This window comes from Chiloscyllium plagiosum, unplaced genomic scaffold, assembly GCF_037043375.1.
Source record: "Chiloscyllium plagiosum isolate Xiang-an unplaced genomic scaffold, Cpla_swu_hap1 HiC_scaffold_32, whole genome shotgun sequence".
In the NCBI taxonomy this organism is placed as follows: domain Eukaryota; kingdom Metazoa; phylum Chordata; class Chondrichthyes; order Orectolobiformes; family Hemiscylliidae; genus Chiloscyllium; species Chiloscyllium plagiosum.
The window spans coordinates 43,074,073-43,088,088 of record NW_028270170.1 but is presented as its reverse complement, the minus strand read 5'-3'; the positions used below and the strand labels follow the sequence as shown (position 1 = coordinate 43,088,088).

General features: G+C 43.0%; 1 protein-coding gene across 1 annotated transcript in view; it reads left to right on the top strand.

Annotated features, from left to right (window-relative positions):
* LOC122539683 (vasoactive intestinal polypeptide receptor-like) overlaps nt 1-14,016 on the top strand; it is a 149,972-nt gene that overhangs the window by 101,165 nt on the left and 34,791 nt on the right. The window lies entirely within an intron of this gene.

The following is a 14,016-nucleotide window of genomic DNA, read 5'->3' as shown; positions in this document are numbered from 1 at the left end:
TGAAAGTTCTTGCCTAATACCATCAATTCTGGCCTTCCTCCAATTTAAAACTTGTCGCAAGCAACAAAGTGCTCTCCCACTGACACCTCAGTCACCTGCCTGGCCTTATTTCCCAAGAGTAGGTCAGGTTTTGCACCTTCTCTAGTAGGTGCATCCACATGCTGAATCAGGGAATGTTCTTGTACACACCTAACAAATTCCTCTCCATCTAAACCTTTAACACTATGGCAGTCCCTGCCTATGTCTGGAAAGTTAAAATTCCCTACCATAATCACCCTGTTGTTCTTACAGATAACTGAGATCCCCTTGCAAATTTGTTTCTCAATTGCCTGCTGACTGTTGGGGGGTGGTCTGTAGTACAATCCTTTTCTTATTTCACAGTTCCATCCAAACAATGTCCCCTGGACATATTCCCAGGAATGTCCTCCCTAAGTACAGCCGAAATGTCATCCCTTTAATGTTATCAAAAATGTCATGCAACTCCCCCCCCACCCCCTCCCCTCTTATCCTTCCTGTAGCATTTGTATCCTGGAACATTGTGCTGTCAGAGCTGTCCATCCCTGAGCCACATCTCTGTAATCGCTATGATATCCCAGTCCCATGTTCGTAACCATGCCCTGAGTTCATCCACCTTCCCTGTTAGACCTCTTGCATTGAAATGAATTAATTTATCAGTCCTACATCATTCTCTATTTTGTCGTGCCTGCCATGACTGTTTGACTTGCTCCTTTTCCCAACTCTGCCAGTCTCAGATTTATCTCTTTCCTCATTATTTCCCTGGCACCTCCTCCCACCACGCCCCTCTCTGCCCCCCACCTTACTAGTTTAAATCCTCCCGAGCCAGCTCTTGCAAATCTCCCTGCCAGTATATTTGTGCCCTTCCAATTCAAGTGCAATCCATCCTTCTTAAACAGGTCACTTCTACCTCAGAAAAGATTCCAATGATCCAAAAATGTGAACACTTCTCCCTTGCACCAGCTCCTCAGCGATGCATTCATCTGTTCTATCCTCCTGTTCCCACCCTCACTAGCTCGTAGCAGCGGGACTAATCCCGATATTGTTGCTCTTGAGGATCCCCTTTTTAAATTCCTGCCTTTTTTTTATAGTCTCCCTTCAGAATCTCACTTTTTTCCCTTCCAAGATCATTAGTTCCAATGTGCACAACGACCTCCTGCTGGTCCCACTCCCCTTTGAGAACATTCTGCACCCTCTCTAAGATATCCTTAATCTTGGTCTCAGGGAGGCAATACACCATTATGATTTTTTGCTGCCGGCCTCAGAAACGTGCATCTGACTAGATAGCCCCCTATCACAGTCGATTGCTTTGAGCCTGACAAACCCCTCTTTACATTATAGCCAGTCTCAGTACCAGAACCGTGGTTGTTCATGTTATATTCCCTTGAGAGTCCATCACTCCCTGTATTTTGCGAAACGGCATACTTGTTTGAGATGGGGATAGCCACAGTAAACCTTTGCACTACCTGTTTCCCTCTCCTACCTTTCCTGGAGGTAAGCCATCTACCTGACTCTTTCTGTGGTTTTTCTCCCTTCCTAATCTATCGCATTCCTCATTGCCTCTAACTACAGCTCTAACCAATTCATGCGATCTGATAGGATTTGCAATCAAAGACACTTCCTGCAGACACAATCATCAGTAACATGGGAACTCTCCCTAATCTGTCATATCTGACAGGAAGAGCACATCACTCTACTAAAAGCCATCTTTGCTCCTTAACAATCTACAGACCCAGAAACCAGCGCCGCTTACTGCTCTAAAAAACACTGCTCCAGACTAACTTAGTATCCATGTTTTATATTTTAAAAATTTGAATCAAGAGACATCTCAAAAAAAAGTCAAAAAAGAGCCTACTCCAGTCACTATTGTAGATTTACAGCATAGTTACACTTAAAAACTATGCACTTAGCTTCTCCTCTGCTGTAAGCTCTCCCACATAGGTTCCTCCAAGGTCAGCTATGAATTTTGTTGTTTGTTAATTTTTCTTAAATGAATTGCAATGTCCAGAGATACTTGAACTGTGCAGATTCAGTGCTGTGTCAGACAACAGTGTAAGTTGCTTTGCCTCCCTTCCTCGTTTTAAAGTTTTGATCTTTTTTCCCCCAAAGTTCCAAAACAATGCAACAGCTTATAAAATAGTAATTACTGCTCCTGGAATTCAAAGTAATCACCTCCAACATCAAAAATATCTCAAAAAAGAAGCAGCTCTTACAGCCACAACTTTTTCCCATCCTTCATCTTGGATTACCCAGAATCGTCATCCGAAATTAGTGAGCAAAGCTCCCATGGGTGGATAAAAATAGTAAAAAAATTGAGTTAACAAGTGGTAGTCAAACTACATGAGCATGCATTACAGACCCCAAAAAGGTGAGAGAAAGACAGAAGAACAATTATATCGGCAACTAATAAATGTGAAGTCATCCATTTCAGTAGGAGTAACAGTAAAATTGACTATTACTGAATGGTAAAAAGTTGCAGCATGCTGCTGTACAGAGGGACCTGGGTGTCCTTGTGATTGAATCACATAAGGTTGGTTTGTGGGTACAGCAGGTAATTAGGAAGGTAAATGTAATTTTGTCCTTCTTTGCTAAAGGGATTGAGTTAAAAAGCAGGGAAGCCATATTGCAGCTGTACAGGGTGCTGGTGAGGCCATATCTGGAATACTGCTTGCAATTTTGGTCTCCTTACTTGAGAAAGGATACACTGGCACTAGAGGGGGTATAGAGGAGGCTAACTAGGTTGATTCTGGAGTTGAGGGGTTTGGCTTATGAGGAGATACTGAGTAGACTGGGATTAAATTCATTGGAATTTAGAAGGATGAGGAGGGATCTTATAGAAACATTTAAAATTATGAAAAGAAGATATAAGATAGAGAGGATGTTTCCAATGGCAGATGAAACTAGGACAAGAGGGCATAGCCTCAAAATAAGAGGGAGCAGATTTCAGACTGAATTGAGAAGGAATTTCTTTACTCAGGGTTGTGAATCTATGGAATAGGAGAAAGTGAGGTCTACAGATGCTGGAGATCAGAGCTGAAAATGTGTTGCTGGAAAAGCGCAGCAGGTCAGGCAGCATCCAGGGAACAGGAGAATCGACGTTTCGGGCATAAGCCCTTCTTCAGGAATGAGGAAAGTTTGTCCAGCAGGCTAAGATAAAAGGTAGGGAGGAGGGACTTGGGGGAATACCTATCGCATTTCCGACACCCCTCCCCCAAGTCCCTCCTCCCTACCTTTTATCTTGGCCTGCTGGACAAACTTTCCTCATTCCTGAAGAAGGGCTTATGCCCGAAACGTCGATTCTCCTGTTCCCTGGATGCTGCCTGACCTGCTGCGCTTTTCCAGCAATCTATGGAATACCCTGCCCAGTGAAGTAGTTCATGCTAATTCTGTAAATATTTTTAAAGCTAAGATAGATTTTTTTAACAATAAAGGAATTAGAGTTATGGTGAGATGGCAAGTAAGTGGAGCTGAGGTCATGAAAAGATCAGCTATGATCCTATTGAATGGCGGAGAAGGCTCAAAGGACCAGATGGCCTACACTTCCACCTAGTTCTTATGTTCTTATGTTCCATCATAGGGAACCATATCAAAAGCCTTACACTTGTCCATGTATATGCCATCTACAGCCCTTCCCTCATCAATCAACTTTGTCACTGCCTCAAATAATCTATTATGTTGATAAAATATGACCTTCCATGCTGCCTCTCACTGATCAGCCCATTTTCTTCCAAATGTAAATAGATCCTATCCCTCAGTATCTGCTCCAGCAGCTTCCCTACCTTTGACATCAGGCTCACCAGTCTATAATGACCTGGATTATCCTCGCTACCCTTCTTAAATAAGGGGACAACATTAACAATTCTCCAGTCCCCTGGGACCTCATCCGTGTTCAAGGATGCTGCAAAGTCTTCTGTTAAGCCCCAGCTATTTCATCTCTCACATCCTTCAGTAATCTGGGATAGATCCCATCCAAACCTGGTGACTTGTCCACTATAATGCCTTTTAGAATACCCAACACTTCTCTTTCCTTATGCTGACTTGACCTAGATTAATCAAACATCTATCCCTAGCCTCAACATCTGTCATATCCCTCTCCTCGGTGAATTCTGACACAGAGTACTCATTAAGAATCTCACCCATTTTCTCTGATTCCACGCATAGCTTCCCTCCTTTGTCCTTGAGTAGGCTAACCCTTTCTCTGGATTAGTGGTGCTGGAAGAGCACAGCAGTTCAGGCAGCATCCAAGGAGCTTCGAAATTGACGGCAAAAGCCCTTCCTCAGGAATAAATGCAGTGACCCTGAAGCGAGGAGGGTGGGGGTGGGGAGAAAGTAGCATAGAGTACAATGGGTGAGTGGGGGAGGGGATGAAGGTGATAGGTCAGGGAGGAGAGGATGGAGTGGATAGTTGGAAAAGGAGATAGGCAGGTAGGACAAGTCCGGACAAGTCATGAGGACAGTGCTGAGCTGGAAGTTTAGAACTAGGGTGAGGTGGGGGGAAGGGGAAATGAGGAAACTGTTGAAGTCCACATTGATGCCCTGGGGTTGAAGTATTCCGAGGCGGAAGATGAGGCATTCTTCCTCCAGGCGTCTGGTGGTGAGGGAGCGGCGGTGAAGGAGGCCCAGGACCTCCATGTCCTCGGCAGAGTGGGAGGGGGAGTTGAAATGTTGGGCCACGGGGCGGTGTGGTTGATTGGTGCAGGTGTCCCGGAGATGTTCCCTAAAGCGCTCTGCTAGGAGGCGCCCAGTCTCCCCAACGTAGAGAAGACCGCATCGGGAGCAACGGATACAATAAATGATATTAGTGGATGTGCAAGTAGAACTTTGATGGATGTGGAAGGCTCCTTTAGGGCCTTGGATAGAGGTGAGGGAGGAGGTCTGGGCGCAGGTTTTACAGTTCCTGCGGTGGCAGGGGAAAGTGCCAGGATGGGAGGGTGGGTTGTAGGGGGTGCGTGGACCTGACCAGGTAGTCACAGAGGGAACAGTCTTTGCGGAAGGCGGAAAGGGGTGGGGAGGGAAATATATTCCTGGTGGCCGGGTCTGTTTGGAGGTGGCGGAAATGTCGGCGGATGATTTGGTTTATGCGAAGGTTGGTAGGGTGGAAGGTGAGCACCAGGGGCGTTCTGTCCTTGTTACGGTTGGAGGGGTGGGGTCTGAGGGCGGGGTTGCGGGATGTGGATGAGATGGATTGGAGGGCATCTTTAACCACGTGGGAAGGGAAATTGCTCTAGTTACCCTCTTGCTCTTATATACGAATAAAATACTTTGAGACTTTTCTTCATACTGATTGTTAGAAGTATTTTATGACCCCTTTTAGCCCTCTTAATTCCTCATTTCAGGTTGGTCCTACTTACCTGATATTCTTCCAAAACTTCATTTGTTATTAGTCGCCTAGACCTTATGTATGTTTCCTTTTTCCTTTTAGCTAGTCTCACAATTACACCTGTCATTCACTGTTCCCTAATCTTGCCATTTCTATCCCTCTTTTTCACAGGGACATGCCTGATCTGCACTCGAATCAACCTCCCTTTAAAAGCCTCCCACATATCAAATGTGGATTTACCCTGAAACAGCTGCTCCCAATCCACATTCCCCAGCACCTGCTGAAATTTGCTATACTTGGCCTTTCCCCAATCTAGCACTCTTCCTTTAGGACCACTCTCGTCTTTGTCCGAGAGTATTCTAAAGCTTACGGAATTGTGATCACTATTCCCAAAATAATCCCCTACTGAAACTTCAACCAACTGACCGGGCTCATTCCCCAACACCAGGCCCCTTCCTGAGTTGGACTATTTCCATACTGCTCTAGAAAGCTCCCCTGGATGCTCCTTACAAATTCTGCTCCATCTAAACCTAAAGTGAATCCTAGTCAATGTTGGGCAAGTTAAGATCTCCCAACACCACCACCCTGTTGCTCCTACATCTTTCCATAATCTGTCTATATATTTGTACCTCACACTCATACTCGCTGTTGGGAGACTTGTAGTATAGCCCCAACTTTGTTACTGCACCCTTCCTATTTCTGACCTCTGCTTATATTGCCTCACTGCTCGAGTCGTCCATAGTGCCCTCCTTCAGCACAACTGTGATATCCTCTCTTACCAGTAATGCAACTCCTCCACACCTTTTACCAGTCTGTCTGTCCCACCTGAAGCATAGATATCCCAGGATATTTAGTTGCCAATCTTGCCCTTCCCTCAACCAAGTCTCAGTATTAGCAATAATATCATGCTCCCAGCTACTAATCCATCTGCTTTACCTACAACACTTCTCGCATTAAAACAAATGTATCTCAGTCCACCTGTCCCTTTGTATTCATCATCTGCTCCCTGCCTACTCTTCCCCTTCGTCCCACCTTCCCGAGAACTGGTCCCAGTGTCCCAAAAATTTGAACACCTCCCTCCCATCTCTCAAGCCACTCATTCATCCTGCCCATTCTTTCATTTCTACACTGACTAGCATCCTGAGATTACTACTTCTGATGTCCTACTTTTTAATATGACTCCTAAATTCTGCATGTAGGACTTCATCCCATTTATTACCCATATCATTGGTGCCTATATACACCATGACAGCTGACTATTCACCCTCCCCCTTCAGAATGTCCTGCAGCCGATCTGAGACATCCCTGACCCATGCACCTTGGAGGTAACATTCAATTTGTGAGTCTTGTTTTCAACCGCAGAACCATCTATCTACTCCCCGTACAATTGAATTCCCTATGACTATAGCCCTTCCACTCTTTTTCCCTCACTTCTGTACAACGGAGCCAGCCACGGTGCCACGAACCAGGCCATCTCCTCCAACAGTATCCAAAGCAATGTACCTGTTTTGGAGGGACATGACCACAGGGGACACCTGCACTGTCTTCCTACTCTTTCTCTGCCTTATGGTCACCCATTCCCTTTCTTCCTCACCAATCCTAATCTGTGGTATGACCAACTCGCTAAACATGCTGTCACAACCTCCTCAGCATCGCGGATGCTCATAAGTGAGTCCATACGCAGCTCCAGACTTGTCATGCGGTCTAACAGGAGCTGCAGTTAGACACACTTCCTGCACATGAAGGAGTCCCTGAGCTCCCACATTGAGCAAGAGAAGCATAACATGGGTCTGAGATCTCCTGCTATTTGTACTGTTAAACTTAACTTAATCCAACTAGAATATCAAATAATAAATAAATGAAATTTTAAAAAACATTACCAATCACACCACTTACTGGCCAAAAGAATACACCACAGAGTCTTTTTTTTTTGGCTAGAGGCAGGGGGCGGGGGTGTGGGGGTTGGGGGAGTGGGGGTGGAGGTCAGAGAACTCCTTGTCTTGGGTTTAGCCGCTGCCCAAATATATTAGTTCACTCACCTTCCCAGAGCTCAATTTGACTGCTCCCACTCAGCTCCTCGCCCTCACCGCTCCCACTGCTGCTGCAAAAATGGGGGCTGCTGATTCCACAAGGTAAGTATTTAAATGGGAAATTTAACTTCCTGGCAGCCCCTGGTTCTTGTTCTCACTGCTCCCACTGCTCCTGCAAAATGTTTCAAGTCCAGTATGACTCTTCTTCTGAAGGTGGTGGAGGTGGCATGTGGAGTCCTGCTGCCTTCCAGTGTCTATTGTATATGGATCTGGAAATGTTAATACTCGCTGAACACCATAAGCACACTGTCATGAGAACTATTGAGGCAAGTAACTAAGGGCTGTGTTGGAGTCAGACCAAGATGAGAACCACCAAACAATCTCTCTCAGACATGGCATTTCCTTGTCACATGTAAATAGTTATGGAAATATAACAAATAATGGTTTATTCTCTATAAGAGAACTCTCTTTGGTTAGACCTAAGAGGTCTATCCTCCTCCACACTAGACAATATGGGCCCTTGAGGTGCATTTATCTAGACTTTATTGGTGACAGTGCTGAGAAGAATATCCACTCAGACTAAGTCTGTGATCGGAACCCTACCACCAATTGAGGCTCTTAACTGGATAATTAATGCATGCTTAAGGACCTCATCCCACTGCATCTGTTTTTAACCTAGCAGCAGGTGGTGGGCTTGAGAAGCATAACAACCAGAATCTGTATGTTTGTTTGCAGGCTTTGGGCAGGGACCCTCATTTGAAGGCATTCAACACCTGATTGAAGGAACTAGTACTGAGGTGGGGGTGAATCCACGGAGTGCTATCTTCCTGCTAACACTTCCTTCACTCGTCCCAATATGACCTCCCTCCCTCACCATCACCTCTGCCACGTGTGTTGTCCTCTTTGACATGGTAGTACAAGCAGCAACCACCATCATCTCCACTAGAGGTACTATGAGCACATAAACATAGCTGATCTCTGATTAGATATCAAATCCCAAGATGGGACTTTTGGCCAGCCCCAACCACCTAGGTCCTTGATCTCCTAGAGGATGGCCTGGTGCTGTCCATTTGAATGCTGAATGTGGTGTGATGGAACTTCTAAAGAGTCAAAGTGGGATCTCATGATTCTCCACCTGCCAACCAAAACCACAGTTGTCTCCATAAGATTCTATCCACAGATACCAGCACTTGGAAGTCTTTTATACTTAAAGCAAAAAAAAGTGCTGTTGCTATAGAAAGAGTAAGCACAGAGATAGTCAAAATTTATTTTTTGTGGAAGAGTTCCTCACCTTTTATTGTGAAGTTATTGGGAACCATTTCTCAGTAGTAGGAAATACACAGGGGTTAAAGTTAAGTTTGTACTGTGAATATAAGTGAAACTATTAATCTACATTAAACCTTAGTTTATCCACCAGCAACACATACATCACTCATACCTTGATAGCAAGCACATTTATTTTTACCATCCACTGCTATAATAAATGCAGCAGGTTGAATGAGCATGATTTAAATCTTTAATGAGATTTAAATTGTCACGAACTTGAACCTGGCCATTGCTGAAAGCCGAAGGGTTCTGTCGAGTGCATCATTGACATCTCTGAGAATTTTGTTTCCATTTGTTTAATTGAATTTCAGGATATGGATGTCAGTAACAAGGGCAAGATTCATGACCCAATTCTAACAGCAGGGTGGAAAATGGAATTCCCTCTTCCAGTAATCTAGCCTTGAGTTATCAAGATAGGCTCGAACCTTTTTCACTGGAGGTTGAGGGATGACATTATAAAGATTTGTAAAATCATGAGGGACATAGTTAAGGTGAATAGCAAGGATCTTTTCACTATGATGGAGGAGTTCAAAAATAGGGAGCACATTTCTAAGATGAGAGGAGAAAGACTTAAGAAGGGCATGAGGAGAAACCTTTTTGCACAGAGTGGTTCATGTGTGGAATGAACTACCAGAGGACCAGTGACCATAAATCTATTAATTTTAAAATAGTTATGGAGAGGGACAAAATGGTCTACAGGTTCAAGTTCAAGCCTGGAGCAAGGTGAATTTTGATGAAATTAGACAGGATCTTGCAGGGAGTAGTTTGGAGTAGTTTGTTTGCAGGCAAAGGAGCTTTGGCAAGTGGGAGGCCTTTAGAAGTGAGATAGCTCAAGTTCAAGGTCCAAATGTTCCTGTGAAGGTTAGCAGGAATAGGGAACCTGGGATGATGAGATGTTGAGGCTTTGACCACAAAAAAGGAGACATTACTCAAGTACAAGCAACTGCGATCTAGGGATTTGGCACAACAAGTCCACACCAACCCTCTGAAGATTAACCTACCCAGACCCAATCCCCTACCCTATTGCTCTACATTTTGCCTGACTGATGCACCTAACCTACACATCCCTGAACACTTTGGGCAATTTAGCATGGCTAATTCACCTAACCCGCACATCTTTGGACTATGGGAGGAAACCAGAGCACCCAGAAGAAACCCACACAGACACGGTGAGAATGTGCACAGTGGAGGAGGTGTTGGACATATTAGAATGTATGAAGATGGATGAATCTCCTGATCCTGACCAGATATATCCAAGGGCCCTGCAAGAGGCTAGTGAAGAAATTGCGTGGGCCCTGGGTGACATTTTTGCATCATTGTTAGCTATGGTGAGATCTGGAAGGTAACGAGTCTGTGCCCTTATTCAAGAAGGGCTGCAAAGAAAAACATGGGAACTATCGACTAGTAAGATAAATTACTTGAGAAGATTTCAAGGAATAAGGTATACATGCATTTGGAAAAAACAGGGTTTGATTAGGAGTAGTCAGCATGGCTTTGTGCAGGGGACATCATGCCTCACAAGTTTGTTAGAGTTCTTCGATGAAGTGACCAGGAAGGTTGATGAGGGTAGGACAGTAGATGTAGTCCATATTGATCTCAGTGAAGCCTTTGATAAGGTTCAACATGATAGACTGCTCTGAAAGATTAGATTACATGGAATCCAGGGCAAGCTGGCAAATTGGATACATGATTGGCTTGATGGTAGGAAGCAGAGGGTAATAGTGGAAGGATTCCTGTAAGACTGGAAACCTGTGACTAGTGGTGTGCCTCCTGGGTCGGTGCTGGGTCCATTGTTATTTGTTATGTATATCAATGATTTGGATGAGAATATACAAGGCGTGATTAGTAAGTTTGCAGATGACACTAAAATAGGTTGTATCATGGACAGTGAGGAAGGTTATCAGAAACTGCAGCAGGACCTTGATCAGCTGGGGAAGCAGACCGAGAAATGGCAAATGGAGTTTAATATAGATAAGTGTGAGGTCGTGCATTTTGGAAAGTCAAATCAGGTAGGAGTTTCATGGTGAATGGTAGCACTTTTAGGAGCATAGTCAAAGAGACGGATTTAGAGTTCAGCTGCACAGTTCTCTGAAAGTGGAGTCACAGGTAGACAGGGCAGTGAAGAAGGTTTTTGGCACACTGGCCTACCATTAGTCAGGGCATTTGGTATAGAAGTTTGGAAATTATGTTGCAGTTGTACAGGACGTTGGTGAGGCCACACTTGGAATATTGCAAGCTTTAGTTACCTTGCTACTGGAAAGAGTGCAGAGAAAATTTGCAAGGATGTTTCCAGGACACAAGGGTCTGAGTTATAGGGAGAGGTTGGACAAGCTAAGACTTTTCGTTTAGAACATAGGAGACTTGGGGTAGGGAAGAGTGATCTTGTGGAAATGTATAAAATCATGCGAGGAATGGATAGGGTGAATGCACTCAATCATTTTCCCAGTGTTGGGGAATCAAGGACTGGAGAACATTAGTTTAAGGTTAGAGGGGCAAGGGTAAAAGGGAACCTGAGAGGCAAATCTTTTACACAGAGGGTGGTACACATATGGAATGAGCTGCCAGGGGAAATGAGGTGGGACACATTAACAACATTTAAAAAGCATTTGAACAAATACATGGGTAGGAAAAGTTTAAAAGAATCTGGGCCAAGTGCAAGGAAATAAAGGTAGCATGGATGGATGGACATTTTGGTTGGTATGGACCTGTTTGGGTCGAAGGGCTTGTCTCCATGCTGTAGGACTCTATGACTCTAGGAAATGACGCATGCAGGTACATTTGCAAATTTTAAAAGACATTTGGATAAGTTCATGAATAGAAAAGGTTTGGAGGAATATGGGCCAAATGCAGGTAAGTGGGACTAGTTTGGTTTTGGAACATGGTTGGCATAGCCTAGTTGGACCAGTGAGTATGTTTCCATGCTGTATGCCTCTATGTTGAGGTTTGTGCAAATGAAAAATTATAAAGCTAAGATTAGTTGATTTTGGTTATAAACGCAATGGATAGATGGAATTAAAATACAGCATGATCTGTTTGAATGCAGAAAAGTCAAGGGTTTGAAAGGCTGGTGATTAGTTAAGCTATAGAATGAGGAATTCAGGTCAAACTCTGTAAGGGTGATATTTCTTCTTAATCCTGAACAATATTACTGATACACTTTTTGCAATCATTTGATAGCTTCATGTACTTCAGCTTTTTAAATTTTGTGGTTTGTATTTCAAAATGAATTTCACTGGGATTTGTCCTTACCTCTGGATTAACTAGTCTCATAGTGCATTTGCTAATACAGTGAGACACCCTGTCAGGATTCATACATTTGCCCTCCTACAATTGAACCCAACTGGAGGTACCAATGTGAGCAGTGAGAATGAATGTGAATGATCAGAATCAACAGGGTGTGAAGCAGGTTTATTTCAGTACTTTGGGGAAAGTAATGTTTAACTCAACTTTAACCATTAACTCAATGGAAATACAACACAAAAGAGGCTAATGAGGGTTTGTGAAAATTGCTCACAACTGTACATATCAGGAAATAAACGAGGTGCAGGTAACAATGGTTGATGATTGCCAGTCATTGTGCACACAACGATATCCTTTACATTGTATCATGTTCCCTCAAAATCTGCTAGCAAGAAAGGTTTAGTTTCCACAGAGTGGTATGCAGCTAATTAAGTATCATCACTGCAGTGTAGTAGCTAATATGCACATAATAAAGTCCCACAAAGAGCAATGCAATACTGGCCTGAAAGATGCTCTGTCAGTGCTGCCCTGAACTGTCAAGTATCGTGGGAGGGTCTTGATTCCACAACTTGCTGTTTCAAAGGTAAGAGTGATACGTTTAACTGTGGCTAAGACAATCATGTTCAGACAAGGTACCTGCATGAAACTAAACAGTTGATTCAAATTTAGCTTAAATTGTATACAACCGACCTACTCTTTGCTCCCTACAGAAGACAGGGGACTAAAGGCCACAACATCTGCTTCTCCACACCCAGCCACATTACATTTATGTACTTCTGTCACACAGCTGTGAATGGTTTCAAACTAAACTTCTGAACACCTGTTAAAAAATCGCTCAAGTATTTCTGTTGCAAAGATGAAGTTACAACAGAAACCTTTGAAGCAACCTCACAGCCCAGGTGACAGAAGGGCAGCATTTATAATAGAAACATTACTTCCTTGATATCTGCAGTTTGTTTTTGAATCATATGAGCTCTTTAATTTCAGACAGAATATCGCGAGCCATATAATTTCCTTCAAGCATTATGTTTCTCATAATCTAATATAATGTGCATTTTTCTGATTTAAATGTATTGCTTACACTGTTAGATTTTCTTTGCAATAATTTGTGCACTAAGTATTATTTACATATTTTCACCTCATATCCCATCTCCATATTAAGAATGACTGAGTTGGCATCTGGATTTTCATTCATCTATCGTTGTGAGTACTGGTTTTCTCATTGATATGTTTAGCACGTGAAGTGCAAGTGCATTGCCAATATATTTCATTCATCTCCAAATGAGGATTTGTTTTCAGAGAATTCATTCACTTGTGTTGTGCTGCTTTTTTGTTGATGTACTTTTTGCTATTTGCAAAAGGAAAATGTGTCTTGGCCACAGAGGTAACTTTGTTTAAAAATTTCCCATTCTGTAAACAATCTCTTGAATTGAGTAGTTCTCAAACAGCTCCGAGGACAATCTGAAACTGTAATTTTCTATGGAGCTGCTCTTTGATATAGAAAAGCATTCTTTATAATTGGCATTGCTGGAGCAAGAGGGAAGGAAACGTCGCTCAAGAGACTGCATGCTGATAATTAAATTGACTTTGTTCTTCTTTTCACAAGAGAGAAACAGTGACAGCTATTATTTGCTTGCACTTGAAGGGAGTTTGAAATAAAAATCATCCCATGTACTCTTCTTCACTTTAGCAGTCGAGATTGAAGTGAATTATTATTATTATTAATAGAAAATGATATTCTTTCCTTCACTTGGTGTTTCATTAAAGTCACCAAATGTTTTCAGGATGTCCACTCAGATCCTATGTAATCAACTACAACTTGACCCTCGTGATGATGTACTTTCAATATCTAGGATAAAGATCGAGTTTTGTGACCTTCCAACTGAAGCAACAAGTGTTTATTCCAATCTTGTAAATATAAATGCTGATATTTTTCAAATATTGAGAATGAGGGGAGAGGGTGTAAGTTTTGATATCCTCCAACAAGTAGGAGAGGTCAGGGATGTTAGTCAAAATGGTAACAATATGAAACTTAACTCTAAACTGCTATCAATGAATCAAATTCTAACTTAACTTTGGCAGATA